The sequence below is a fragment of the Chinchilla lanigera genome, unplaced genomic scaffold (genome assembly GCF_000276665.1).
Source record: "Chinchilla lanigera isolate Chin_1 unplaced genomic scaffold, ChiLan1.0 scaffold00047, whole genome shotgun sequence".
Classification (NCBI taxonomy): domain Eukaryota; kingdom Metazoa; phylum Chordata; class Mammalia; order Rodentia; family Chinchillidae; genus Chinchilla; species Chinchilla lanigera.
In genome coordinates this window covers 3,399,157-3,413,620 of record NW_004955448.1, presented here as the reverse complement: position 1 = coordinate 3,413,620, position 14,464 = coordinate 3,399,157, and the positions used below count along the sequence as shown (strand labels likewise).

General features: G+C 34.2%; 1 long non-coding RNA gene across 1 annotated transcript; it reads right to left on the bottom strand.

The window, feature by feature from the left end:
* Positions 1-267: 267 nt before the first annotated feature.
* Positions 268-13,259, bottom strand: LOC106149522. The gene is made up of 3 exons (XR_001235768.1): positions 13,185-13,259; positions 1,539-1,991; positions 268-307 (listed from the first exon to the last, which is right to left on the bottom strand). It is a non-coding gene; the product is annotated as an uncharacterized LOC106149522 (long non-coding RNA).
* Positions 13,260-14,464: the final 1,205 nt, after the last annotated feature.

The following is a 14,464-nucleotide window of genomic DNA, read 5'->3' as shown; positions in this document are numbered from 1 at the left end:
GTTTCTAATTATCGGGGTCTTGGGGACATTTGTTTATCCACCTCTGCCAGATGACATTAAGGAGCCTTGAAGAGTGTTGTGAATAATTACCCAGGTGAAAATGGTAACAAATGGCAAATTCAGAGTTTTATTAACTCTATTTAACAATTTAACACAACATAGGGGCTGGAGTATTTGTAATGACAGATGACTTCCTCAGCCTGTACATTGTTATTTCCTATCATTGTGTTTGGAGACCATGTATCATTTTTGTTGTTTTTGTGTTGTTTTGATTTCTCTTCATTGTTGTTTTTTTAGCTTCTTTAATCTTTAAAATAAAAAAAAAAATCCTTGAATCTGATCTGTAGCCCTGCAAAACACAGAGCACAGGGAAAAGGAAAAGAGGCAGAAAAAGGAGGAACTGCTAGGTTATTTCTTGTAAAATTAGAATATCCTTGGAAATTTTTTCTGTTAAAATATATTTATGATTTCAGAATCTTTCATATCTTTAATTATTCCTTAATGTGGATTGCTAATAGTATGATTATGGAGAAAATATCCAAGTAATTTTAATTTTAAATATTAAAAATAATCCTTTGAGGTTAAGGCAGTTAGTTCATTAGTAGAGGATTACCTAACATGTGGCAGCCATGGGCTCAATCCTCTGCATTGTCAAACAAAATATCATGAAAGGAAGGAATCTTATGGTGAGTTTCATGGCGTGAATTTTGTTAAAATGAAGCCTTTTTGATGTATTAAACTTAGAAAAATTAAGATGGATTAGCACTGCTATTTTTTATAGAATTCTGTACAAGAGCCCTGGATTCATCCATGAAAGTAAATGCACAAGGTGAAGTGCTAAATAAGGTCAAGGAAACTTGGAGTCACCTTATTTCCAGCTGGAGGAAAGTGAGCTACTGAGGTGACTGTAGGTGCCCGGCCACTGCCCATTCAGGGTCTATTAATGGCATTGCGGTTCTTTTCTAATGAGCATAACAGCATGGAAATGAAATCAACGTTATCGCTAAGCTTCTCTGCAGGGAATTATTTCCCTATAGTGAAGTATGGATACTCCAAGGACAGTTTTTCTGAACAGTAACCTTGGATCACTCTCCGCATATTTCTTTAGGTGTTTCAACATGCTCTTTTGGCAATTGTAATAAAAATTCCACAGAACTAGATAAAGAAAGCACTAGATAAAGAAAGCTTCTATGCAATCAGAGGAGACCCAGGCTATTCAAAGCAATCCTGAGCAACGAGTATTGTTTGTATTTTAATGTGATTTCTTAAACACTACTACAAGTATGTCCTGGGGAACAGAAATAGAATTAAGAAGTTTTTCTTCAATTTTCATATTTCTGAAGAATTTCTGAAGATTCTTTTTGCTGCAATTTATATATATATATATATATTTAACACTTAAAATACATAATTTATGTGTAATATGTAAATAAAACTTACATAGATCCATAGTGGAAATTTTTATGTATAGCCCTATTGTCTGTCTCTGTAACTATCTATCCATAGAGATAAATATAAATTCCCTTCTATCTTCTCACCTATGTTTTCTTTCTTTACCCCTTCTGAGTCACCCAGTCCTCACTGGCTGTGGTTAGTAAGGTACACAGGCACTCTTCTCCATTTTCATCTTCTATTTAAGAAGTTAATGTGGAGATCAGTTACATATGCACCTCCCTGTGTAGTTTCTGAAGGGTGTTATTTCAGTCCTGCTCACAGGACTGTTTAATCTTGGTGTGGCCCTTTCATTCTTGTGGCAATACTTCCTGGGTTTTTCTGGAATCTTCCAAGTAGGGTCATTGTGGCTCTCTCTTTGAACGTCTGTCCCACCGAAGGTTTCTGTGCCACTCTGCCGATTTCACTTGCTTGGTTCAATTCTGCATACAACATGTAGCTCATAGGGTTCTTTGTGATTATTAGTTTCTTTGATGAAATGAATTTATCCTTATACCTATTGCATTTTGTAAATGTACTTTCTCATTCTGGATGGGTTCCTGTGAAAGAAAAGTGCACACTCTTTAAAACAAACTTAAAGCCCTTGTTTCTCTTCAGACAAAAATCTAATTTATTTGTCAAAGTACATTAGATTACTATGTAACCCACTGTGTTTGAAAAACCTCTAGTTCCATTGTCCATTGAGGACATAGCTAAATGTATTCCAGTTCTCCCTTACTGCATGAACATAATAGTAAAAACACCACTAACTTGCTTGAATTTATTGGCTTGTAGTCCTACCTCATCTACTTCAAATCAGTTTGAGCATGGGATAAAAAAAAAATAATTCAAACTTTGAATATTCAGTAAGAGTAAATGGATGTCAGTGAATGGAATCACCTGTCACTTCTAGATAAAGTGACTACCAAAATAGGAATATCAAATATATCTGATTTCAATGCCAGTTTCATACATTGCTGAGTATTACCCTGAAAAGATTCTGAGGCTGTGTCTAGTTTTGATGAGATATACCCCTCAATCTAATAGCACAGTCATATCTACCCCAGATTGGGGATTATTAACATTTGTGAAAGGAGGGATTGCCTTTTTACCAGATTTCAAAGTTTTCTTTTGTTACCTTGAAACATTTTGGAGCTTGATGTAATTTTGAGAGAAAATTGGTTTTAACATTTTCTGTTCTCTTTTCTCTACTTTTGCCATTGAGTCTCAAAGCCATACTTAATTACTAATTATTTTATTTCCAAAAACAAATATTAATTTAATGTGAAAAAATAGATTAGAACATGTTATAAAATCTATGAAATCTACAAACACCACAAAATTCTGAAAAGTAAATTAATATTTTCATGCTTCAATTTTCCTTTGTATGCTTTTTTGGTGTACTTTTGTCTGTATTTTCCCTTCCTCATGAAAGTTGTTTTTGTAATTTATTCTTTTGGTAACAGGAATTGAACTCAGGACCCTGCACATGTGAGGCAAGTGCTGTGGCACTGAACTGCATCTCTGGCCTGGTTTTGTAATCTTTTCTATAAAAAGATTACAAAATTATTTCAGGCATTTCTCTATCATAATCAATTAATTTGTTACCTAGTATCTTAATTTTTTTTTAACTTTCACAACTTTCTTTTTTTTTTTTTTTTTTTTTTTTCGGTTTTTCTCCGGTACCGGGATTTTCACAACTTTCTATGGATTATGTTGTGTAAATTTTCAGAAATTGTTAAATTTGGAAACTTATTTTTTCATATTTGAATTGTAAGATTTGAGTGTATTTCAAATATGTTGTGCAGTGGTTAACTTTAAACAATACTAGAATCAGTTACACCCATTAAATAGCTTAATGTCAGTGTTCTTGCTGTAGTGTTCAGTCTTAGCTTTTGGCAATGTCATTTTTCATGCTTTAATATGACTCATTCCTCTTCAGTAGCTACTCCAAAAGCCAACTAATTACCTACATTGAAGCTTGTCTCTTCCTGCTTTGGATGTAATCTAAATAATTTTTGTCACAACTCACTTCTTGAAGTCAGAATATTTTAAATTATTTTTCTCTTCTTACTAATTTCTTTTCTTTGATGCTCTATTATTTTATCCAAGTTTGCACTTAGCTCTTTAATAATTAAATTTAAAGTTGCCTAAATACTGAATCAAAAGGCTGTACTTTCTGATTTTATCGCAATCCCACAATGTGCAAAATCAAGCTGTAGGTCTATTTTCAGATGTATGTATAAGGAGACTTTTAAAAATGAAGCTGATTGTCATCTAAGGTGAAAAACACTGAGTATGTAATTTTTTTCTGCAACTTTTTAGGTGCAATCACCGGTAGAACACATTATTTTCTCCATAGTATTTTATTGCAACAGCTTTTTTCTCCCAAATATTTTTCCTAATAGAATCCTTATAGGTTGATTTTCTTTTGCTTTTCATGCATTAACACATTGCCATTTTACATTGGTAATGTGTCCTTTATTGCCATAAAACCAATCTCACCAAGTCAAATATTTAGTTCCAACACATGTATGAAATGTCCCTTCTGAGATCTTTCCAGACTGTGTTGCCTATCAATTGCTCTTTTGTCAGAATATGGTCACTGCTATGAGTATCTCTACAGGAGAAGATACAGCACATTCAACTAAAAATGTCTTTAGAATGTAATAGTGGCAGGAAAGTTCCTATAATTCTAGTACCGTGTGATATAGGGGGAAATGCATAACTTCCAACCTGCTAATCATCAGATACAATGAGTTAGTACACCCCCAAGTCAAAGAATGAATTCCAAGGAACAATGGAGGTTAAGAGTAAGAAAAAATTTGTTGAGAGAGATAAAACCTGAGAGACAGGAGGAGACTCAAAAGTGGGTTGTCACAGACTTCACTTCTCAGAGGAAGTTTTCTACAGCAAAATTATGAGGTGAGTAGAATTTAGGTCAAAACTATGATCAACTGATAAGATTACAAGTATAGTCACTGAGGTAATATTGATCCAATAGGGAAGCAGGTCATGTAGCAAATGTATATGGAAAGAACAAGGACTTTTTCAGGAAGGTATGAATCAGAAGGTCCTGGTCACCCACCTGGGTGATTGATGTCTATGTAGACTCAATAGACATACCGAGATATCACCTGGATGAGGTGATATCAATTATAGTATAATCTTCAAGTTATTGCTTATCTCTTAGGGAGGCACATAAGCCTACTCATCACATCTTTATTTTAAGGCCCATCTTTCAACAGATGCATTTATAACTATAATTGTACTGTGTTTTCATCTTCTACACTGACTCCCTTGAAGGCATAACTCTGTCTGACTGTCTATAATATTTCTTCCTATCATAGCTATTTGTAATATCAGCATTGCAGAAGGGGTAATTCCAGGAAGAGAAATAGAATCATGAAAAACCACTGTTATAGTTGGGAGGATAGAAGGGAAACAATACAGGACACGTAGTTTATAAGATTATTTATAATAGTTACCCAAAGAGTCATAGACAAAGAGAGTGCAGGAAATCTGTCTACACACTAAAGATCAGTGAATCCAGCTGAGGGCCTGGAACCCATGGCAATGTCCTGTATGAGTCCAGCTGAAGACCTAGAGCCCATAAAAATGCCTCACCCCATGAGTCCAACTGGAGACTTAGCATGACAATGTCTCATGTGGGCATGTTTCATGGATCTGCCCTGGGAAGGCCCAAAGGTCAGTGGTGGAAGATAGAAAGTCTGTGCCAGCAGGTTGAGGGATCTACACTGGAGCCAGGAAGCAAAGCTGAAAGTAAGAACCAGAGCTCCCCTGAAATGTACCACAGCCATCCTCCATGACAGTGAGGTTCCGAGCTTTTCTGATGATAATAGCTGAGCTCCTATCAGGAAAGCCAGCACAACAAGCTTCTCCAGGAGACTGAGAAGTGTACCATCTTCCCCTCCAGAGCCAGGAAGTGATGCTCAAAGCAAAAACCGGACCCCCCCAAAATGAACTGTAGCCATTTCCATCGACACCAAGGTCCTGAGCTCCTTTGATGATGAGAGCTGCTGAGTTCATCAGGAAAGCCAGCATGACGAGGTCCTCCAAGAGAACCCACAGGAGCCCCAGGAAAACCAGCAGCTCCAATAGCTCCCAACAGCTTCTAAGCTTCTTCCTGTCCAGCTCTGCCTCTTGTGCTGCTGGCAGCAATCCTCAGGTGAGCCTCCCACACCCAGCACCATGCGGGTTCAGTTCAGCTGGGTGTTACAAGCTGTCAATCCAACAGAACCACTTATTGTCAACGTGCACATGAATGCTTACACTGATCTAGAGAAAATAATTGTTTTTCTTGATTTCTTTCATCTAAATCTTACACCACAGCTTATCTGTAGCATAATTCATTTTATGATTATACTATGAAAGTATTCTAACACTTTCCCTTTTTTCAGAACTGCATAGAGATGGTCCAGGTTTGAAAATGGGCAATTTTATTTATTTTGTTTACTTATTTAGTATTCATGCATAATGCAAAAAGGTGACCAGCTGTTTTCTAACCAAGGTCATAGTCCACATTTTCAATTGAAGATTAGAAAAACAGTTTTAATTCTTGCAATCCTAACTCATGACAGCATTGATTCTCTATGTTGTCTCCTTTTCATCCCTTAAGCTGTCCCCCGCCCCCGTTTTCATGCATTCTTATGAGGACATGACCACAGGTTTACCAAACTACATGTATTTCTCTGTTGTGATGGAAGGATCCCTGCAGCATTGCTTTGGGCCACAATCAGTTTTCCTCCTGTTTTTGTTTGCTGAGATTTGACTTGCTTTTCAGTACTCATATTGGAGTTCTACTTGTACTCGAAAATACCTTCCTTACTGTCATAACTAAGAAAGTAACTTATTCCTCCACTGCCCGCTGCCAAATATCTTCTTACGTATCTGTGAAAGATGTAGATGTGCTGTTTTCTAGTAGCTTGCATATCCATTTCTACCACTTGATTCTTAGCTTCTTTAGAACAAAAAAATTTAACATTCTAGCATACAATCTGTCATGTTTTAATCCTTCAATGATTTTTTCAATTTCTTTTTGTACCCTGATGCGCCTGGCTAAACCTCCAGTATTTCTAACTATGTCACTTAGATTAACCTGTGAGAATATGGCAGTGGACATCTGGGAATGCATAAGCACACTTTTATGTTTGTAAAAAATTTACAGTAGACATTTATAACCTAGTGGGTCCCACGTGCCCAGTTTCCATGTAGGCTGTGTTTGCCGCACTTTTGGAAATCAGTTATGTCCTGAACACTGTGATATTCCTTATGAGCTTTCATGAAGTTGTGCCCACTATGATGCAGACAATCTTCAACAATGTCCAAATATACCTAACAAAATGGAAACCAGAGCTTAACAAGGGGTTTATTATAAATACATGGAAGTGGTTTGTGTTTAGAGAATGTGGATATGTGCCCCTTGTGGAAAATTGTAGTTTGTCACATAAAATACACTTTGTTATGCTGTTGTCTCCAACATAAAATGTTATACATGTTAGATAACAAAACACTGAAACTGCCTATATATTTCTTCAGAGCTACAGTAGTTTAAAGGAACTTTTATAAATCCCTTTCTGAAAGAGAAACAATAAATAGCAAGAGCTGTAGGAAATCTCAACAAGAACTGAAAGCATCTGATGAACCTAGAATTCTATTACTAATTGTAGATTTAATGAAAAGTAGTGGGAAACAAAATGAAGTGAGTGAAACTGTTAGTGGGGAATCAGACAAGAGAGATGGTGAATCTAGTATTCTATGACTCTTAGCTATGGATGAAGTAAGAAAGAATGTGATAGGAAAAAAGAATGGGGTTGAGTATTGTCTTTTAAATTTATATTGTATATTCCATTCATTTTAAATAGTTAAGTAAATGTGTCATATTTATGTGTGTAAATTTATTTTTACGATATAATTTTATTTTCCTATCATATAAATATGTTTTATATTACCTGTAACTCATATTAATGTGGGAAGGTTGTGAGCATGTTTATAAACTGATATGGGATGGTGGAAATAGCAGTATGATGCCGAAATGGGGCTGGGGGGTTGGAAGAAGAGTCAGATTCACTGAGTCTGGAGAATGTGAAGGGGAGTTGGGTTTTGCACAGATGGGAAGGACTGGAAAAGCGGAAACAAGTGATAAGCCTTCCTTAGGGCAGAAGGAAACAGTTACTAGTGGGCACTGACTGAGTTGGGGATGTAATCAGACTTTACTTTCGTGATCTTTCCTATCATTTTCTACACATTCAGGCAGTAAGATCATCAGCTGAGAGCATAGTGATGTTTCTAGCACAAAATCTGATCGTGGCATACAAGTTAGTTTTCAATTTTCCATTATTCTGCTACTCAAAGTACTTCTCTGAGAACTTTTTCATCTAGCTATCCCTGGAGGTTGAAGTATGTTTACTGAGGCAAAGGAATGAAGTGAAAATAAGCCTGGATAAAGTATAATTTGCTTGATGGTTTCAACTTCAATATTAAAGAAAAATGTACAAATTCATGCTCTAATTCAAAATATGTGCCCAGTTTTTCATGACAGAGTTTAAAAAGTTTCATGCTATAGAGTGTATTTTGTCATTTTAAAAATATTCAACAGTCGATATTGAAAATATCACAAGACATTAACATTTTTATGGGATCCCAGCTATAGCTCTTGAGATAACCTTATATCTTGACCCTTCTTCTTCGGCACATTTGGATTTCTACTACCATTTTTTTTTGTTTGTTTGTTTGTTTTTGTTTTTGTTTTTTTCCGGTACCAGGAATCAAACTCATGACCTTGCACTTGCCAGGCAGGCGTTGTGCCACTGAGCTAAATCCCCAGCCCCTCTACTACCATTTTTTACTGCCTCATTCTGCTGAATCTTCTTTTAATTCTCTTATTTTTAAAGGGTGCACGTGCCCTACCCCAGCTAAATGTGTGTGGTCTATCCCAAACCCATACACGTGCCAAAAACACAAAGGAGAACAAAATAAAAGACACCAAAAAAATTGTTCTTTTCTGTATAGAAAGTATGAATATATAAATTAGTTATCACTCTTTCCTCCCTGATTACTCCTTATCATTTTCTCTGGCAGTTTCAGCAAGTCAGCAACTCTTTCCAAACAGTACTCTCCATATTTCTCCCTTAAAACATGTATTATTTTGCCCATTTCTGTTTTGAGTGTATGACTGCTACTCCTCCGCCTCTTAGACATTGACTTCCTTAAGACGTAGGAGTTGTTTCTACTCTAACACATAACACATGCTAAATGTGTTATGTGTTAAGAGCAAGGATTTATCTTAAGGAATATCAAGCTGATTTAAACTATGCCATTTGAATAAACCAACAGAAATTAGTAGTACAATTATCTTAGTTATCTATCATCTATCTATCTATCTATCTATCTATCTATCTATCTATCTATCACCTATTTATATATATTTTCCCTTTCTTTCTTTTCTCCTTTCCCTCATCCCATTTGTTCTTTCCTTTTGAGCTGCTAATTTCCCTTTCACAATATCTATTGTACCTTCCAGACCTTGTTTACTCTTTCAGTTTCTTACACTGACGAGACAATATGATGTTTACACATGTGGGTCTGATTTATTTCACATATGAGTATGGTCTCTAGTATTCATTTACCTATAGAAGCCTCAAGTTTATCTTTCTTTATTGCTGAGTAATACTCCATTGTATAAAAATACTACAACTTTTTTATCCATTCCTCAGTTGATAGGCATTTGGATTGTTTCCAAGATTTAGCTATTACAAATTGCACTGCTACAAATTTGGGTGCACCTATATCATTGTGGTGTGATGTTTTCAATTTTTCTGGAAAAATACCCAGGAGAAGAATAGTTGGTTCAAACGGGACCTCTAATCCTAGTTTTGTGAGGAATATCCGTACTGATTTCCAAGTGGTTGCAGCAGTCTACACTTCCACCAACAGTGGAGAAGGGTTCTTTTCTTCCCACAGTCCCTCCTGCATTTGTTATTGGTTGATTTCTTGATGATAGCCATTCTTTCTAGAGTGAGCTGGAATCTCAATGTTTGATTCACATCTCTTGAATTACCAATGATGTTGATCATTTTTTCATATATTTATTTACCCTTTGTACTTCTTCATCTGAGAAGTGTGTATTCATCTCAGGTGCCCATTTTTTGGTTTGGTCTTTGAATATCGTGGGTCTGAGGTTTTCCAATTATTTATATGTTCTAGACAGAAGTGCTTTATTTGAGGGATGACTGGCTAAAATTTTTACCGCTCTGTGGGTTGTCTTTTCCTTCTGTTGGAGATGGGATCTTCCAGGTTCTAAAACCATCAATAGGTTAAAACACTGATGAGTTTGTGGTTCAATAGGCTTAGTAGGTGGAATAATACTATTAAGTCATCTAAGTTAGTAATTTATTTAGAACTTTAAATTCTGTTACAGACATTTTAAATTTTAATGTATAATTCATTCACAAATTAGTTACATTTATGCCAAGTAGCTTATGGGGATTGTCTTTAAATATTAACTTTATGTGATGATGCCCTGCCAGGCTTTAAAATATTTAATTAAATGAAAATATATGTGTATATGCATATATACTTTCAAGATCCACAATGTTATGATTTTATATACATATACATTTCAAGCTATTTCCACTGTAAAATTAACAAATACAGTTCAGGTAGTAATTACCATCTGTGTGTGTATGTGATGAGGACTCTGAAAATGTGTTCTTTCATCAAATTTGAAGTAAACGATAGAGTTCTAGTTAGGACAGTTTACACTGGGTTGCCAGAGTGTATTTGTGCTATAAATTAAAGTTCATACCCTATGACTAATATCACCCTTCCCCTCTCCCCATGGCAGTCATTCAGTGGTTATCTGCTTCAATGAAGTTGACTCTTTTGGATGCCACATATAAAATCCTACAGTAAAATATTTGTCTTTCCATTTCTGATTTATTTCATTTAACGTAAGGTACCCTGGGTTCATCCATAAGATTGCTAATGACAAAATTTTATTTTTTCTTATGGGTGAACAATATGATACTACATATCTATATCTATGTATCTGTAAAATAATTTTTAATATCAATTTAGCTTTTACTGTTGTCATAATTAAAGTCTATGGCTCAGCAGTATATCTATAATCATGTCATTTTATATATTTAACAAGTCTACAAAAGTTTGCCTGTCTGGCAGACATTTTATGCATTTAACAAGTGTACAAAGTTTTCATGTCATCAGAATATCATATATCTGTGTAACTGGATGATACATTTTACCATGATAGTATGATCAACCCAAAGGCATTTTGAGGAAGAAAAATATACGTTAATATGTTTGTCAGTGTAAGTCAACAAAATATATATAAAAAATTTTGCTTATTAAATCAACAATGTGAAAAGAATGGTAATGCCTGTTAAGTAGCATTTAGAAATACACGTTTCATTTACATACAAGAAGGCCTGAAAGCATGTGTATCGTCACTGTAAGAGAAAATTTGAGTAGATTTTAAAATATCTTAAAAATTCTTAGGGTTCCCTGACTTTAGATTAAGCAAAATGATATGCAACATTGAAACACGTAAAGTCTTCTCCTACGATGGGGAAAACAACAAAAATGTCTCCCTTCCTTACCTCCATGCAGTGTTATACTGTGTATCATACTCAATGTGTGATGAGGAGCAATAAGTCTTATAAGAAAAAGCAAGGGAAAACATTTAAAAATAGGATATGAAAATTTATTTTAAAAATTTTAAGACACTATTACTAATAGTAAGTATCCAAGATCTTAGTTCTATATATATAAATATCTTATGTTTCTGTGTAATATGAAAGCAAAACATCAAGAAACTATATTGTAAAATTCTTGTTATTGTACAAATAAGATGTGCCTGTATATCGGTAATAAGTCTACTTATGGTCACGAGCATTGTTCCTTAAGCTTGAGGTAAAATATCTAAAGCCACTCTAGGATATTCTGTATGGGATAAGGCTTAATTTATAGCTGGACTGAAACAGATCTGTATCACTGAAGAGTCTGGAAAATTTGTCCCTTGCTCACCTACACTTATATAAGGAAAGCGTACCCTAAGAAATAGTGACTGTGATGCTCTACTTCAAGTCTGCCATTGCCCTGAACAACTCATACTTTTTCCTGAAACCCTTAGTTGCGTTGACCTCATAGACTTACAGATCAGTGTGACTACTGGTAACTGCCTGGAGCTTTTCTCTTCACAACACAGCCAGGAAACTGTGAAAGGAGTCCAGCTGCACAGGCGTTGCGCTTACCTCCTGTGCCTCCCATTCCTCAAGGGTCCTGTTCCTCACTTCCTGATACCCAGTCTCTGTAAAGCTCTTTCTTTGTGTGTTGGGTTGAGATTTTTGTTGTCTCAGGTGCTTGTGTAAATCCAGTTCCTCCTACTGCCATCTCAGTAATTTATGAAACTTATTTTATACCCAAGAATATGATCATGGGTAGTAAATTGAGCTCTAGAAACTAGAAAGCACTGCATATTCAGATGTTATTGATTGGGGTCTTTTCTAAACTTCAGTTAGGTTAAAGAGCTTTTTAATGTTAAGTCCTCTCCATCAGCATATTTTGTGAGTTTAATTGCTCTATATTTTATACAGAAGAGTCTTGAATCTACTTTATTTTTTTATTTGTCCATTGCATCTTTCAGTTTTATTACTTTTTTTCCTCCATTTCCAGTCTCTGTGATTAAATACATTTATGATATTTATATTTTCTTGAAGAATTTAACCCTTTTAGCATTATAAAGTGTTTTTCTATATCATCAGAAATCTTTCTTAATGTGAGATCTACATTCCTTGATGTTAATATAGACAATCTAGTTGTCCTTTGGTTAGTGTCTAATTAATATTTCTACTGTTTTTATATACCTAGCTGTACCTTTGTATGTACTTGATTTTGTCCTCCCTTTTGTAAAAACATTTTTAAAAATGTCTGCCTTTACTTAGACTATTTCAGACTCTCTGTAGTTAGACTAATATTGATATGGTTGAGTTTAAATCTATCATCCTGCTGTATATTTCCATTTCTCATTTTCCTTCTTTCTTTGAATGATCTGAGGCTTTTACCAGTTATTCCAATTATTTTATCTTGCTTTCAGTGTTGAATTGCTCACTCAATCCTTTTTATATTTTAGCAAGTTCTGTAAGATTTTTAAAATTCATATTGACTTTTTCATGGTCAGCCCTCATTGCTCATACTTTATATATGAGCCTGTTATACCACCTCATATATTATATATGAACATTATATATGTAACACTGTTTCTATCTTCGCCTATTATATTTTCTTCTAAAATTTCTCTGTATCTTTCTTCTTCTTAGTCTATAAACCCCATTGTTATTTATACAGTACATTATCATTTTATGAAATAGAAATTAAATCTTTCTGTTTATCCACATATTTCCCAGTTCCAAGAGGCTTCAATCCTTTATGTAGATACAAGTTTCTATCTGCTTTCATATCTAGTTTAGCTGAAAAACTACCTTTCATAATTTTTGATACATAAAAATTGTACATTTTATGGGTACCATGTAATATTTAGACACTAGTATACCTGTGTAATGTTCATATCATGATAACTATATCTCCTGAAACAATAATAATTTATTTTGATTAATATATTAAAATACATCCTTCTAACTGTTTTGAATAATATAACAAATTATTGTCTATAGTCCCACATTGTGAAATACAACTCCAAAATTAGTTTCTCTTACCTAAGTTACCTTAGCACCCATTGATCAGCTCCCCACCAAAGTGGGGAGAATCTAAGGATTCTCCCCACTTAGAATCTAAGGATTCTTCCTTAGAATCTGGTAAACAGTATTCTATTCTCAACTTCTGTGAGATAAACCTACAAATCAGTGACATCATGAAATATTCATCTTTCTGTGACTGTCATTCTTTATTTCAGTGTAGCACTTCTGTGCTATATTTCAAGTGTTCATTCTTCAGCTAAGGGACACATGTTTCCATTTATTAACCATTTTGAATGGTATTACAATAAACTCGGGAATGCAGATATTCCTTTAACATAAAACTCTCATTTTTTTGAATATATAGGCATAGAAGAGGTTACAGAATCACATAATAGTCCCTTTTTTAAATTCTTGAGAACTCTCCATACTATTTCCCATAACAAGTGTAATAATTTACATTTTTGCCAATGGTGTTTAAATATTCCCTTCTCTGCATATTCCTGCCAAAACATATTATCTTTTGATTTATTGACAAAACCATTATAACTGGAGTGGTGTGACATTTCACTGTATTGCTTACAGGAATTTCCATACTGATCAGTGATCAGAACCTTTTCCATATGGCTGTTGGTTACTTGCATGTTTTCTTTTAAAGCTATTTAGGTTTATTGCTTGTTTTTAATTGGATATTTAATTAGGTTGCTTATGTTATTGTCATTCAGATTTTGGAATTTCTTGTACATTCTGAATATTAACTCTTTATTATGTACATAGTTTAAAAATATTTTCTTTTATTTTGAAAGTTTCATTTTCCCTGTTATTTCCTTCTCTACGTAGAGGCTTTTTAGTTTGATATGATTCCATTTATCTATTTTTGCTCATGTTTCATGTACTTTTCACATCTTAAATGTTAAAAAAATTTTTGCTTATCCTTATGACATAAAATATTTCCACTACGTTTTCTTCTCTTAGTTTCATAGTTTCAGGTCTTCCTTTTAAGACCTTAATTATTTGGATTTCAATAAATTGAGGAACTCCTCCATTTTTGTATGCTTGTGTGTATGTATGTGTGTACTCACTTTAACTACTTTCATCATTTTTAGTTGTCATTTTAGAGAACTTTTACATCTTTAGATGAATATATTTATTGACTTTTAATAGCCACTGTGAATGGGATTGCTTTATTGATTTATTTTTACCCTATGCTATATTTCTATACTTTTCTATTGACATGTAGAAATTCAATTAATTTTTGCATATTGATTTTGTAAATCTATAATCCCTCTAAATCTGATAAG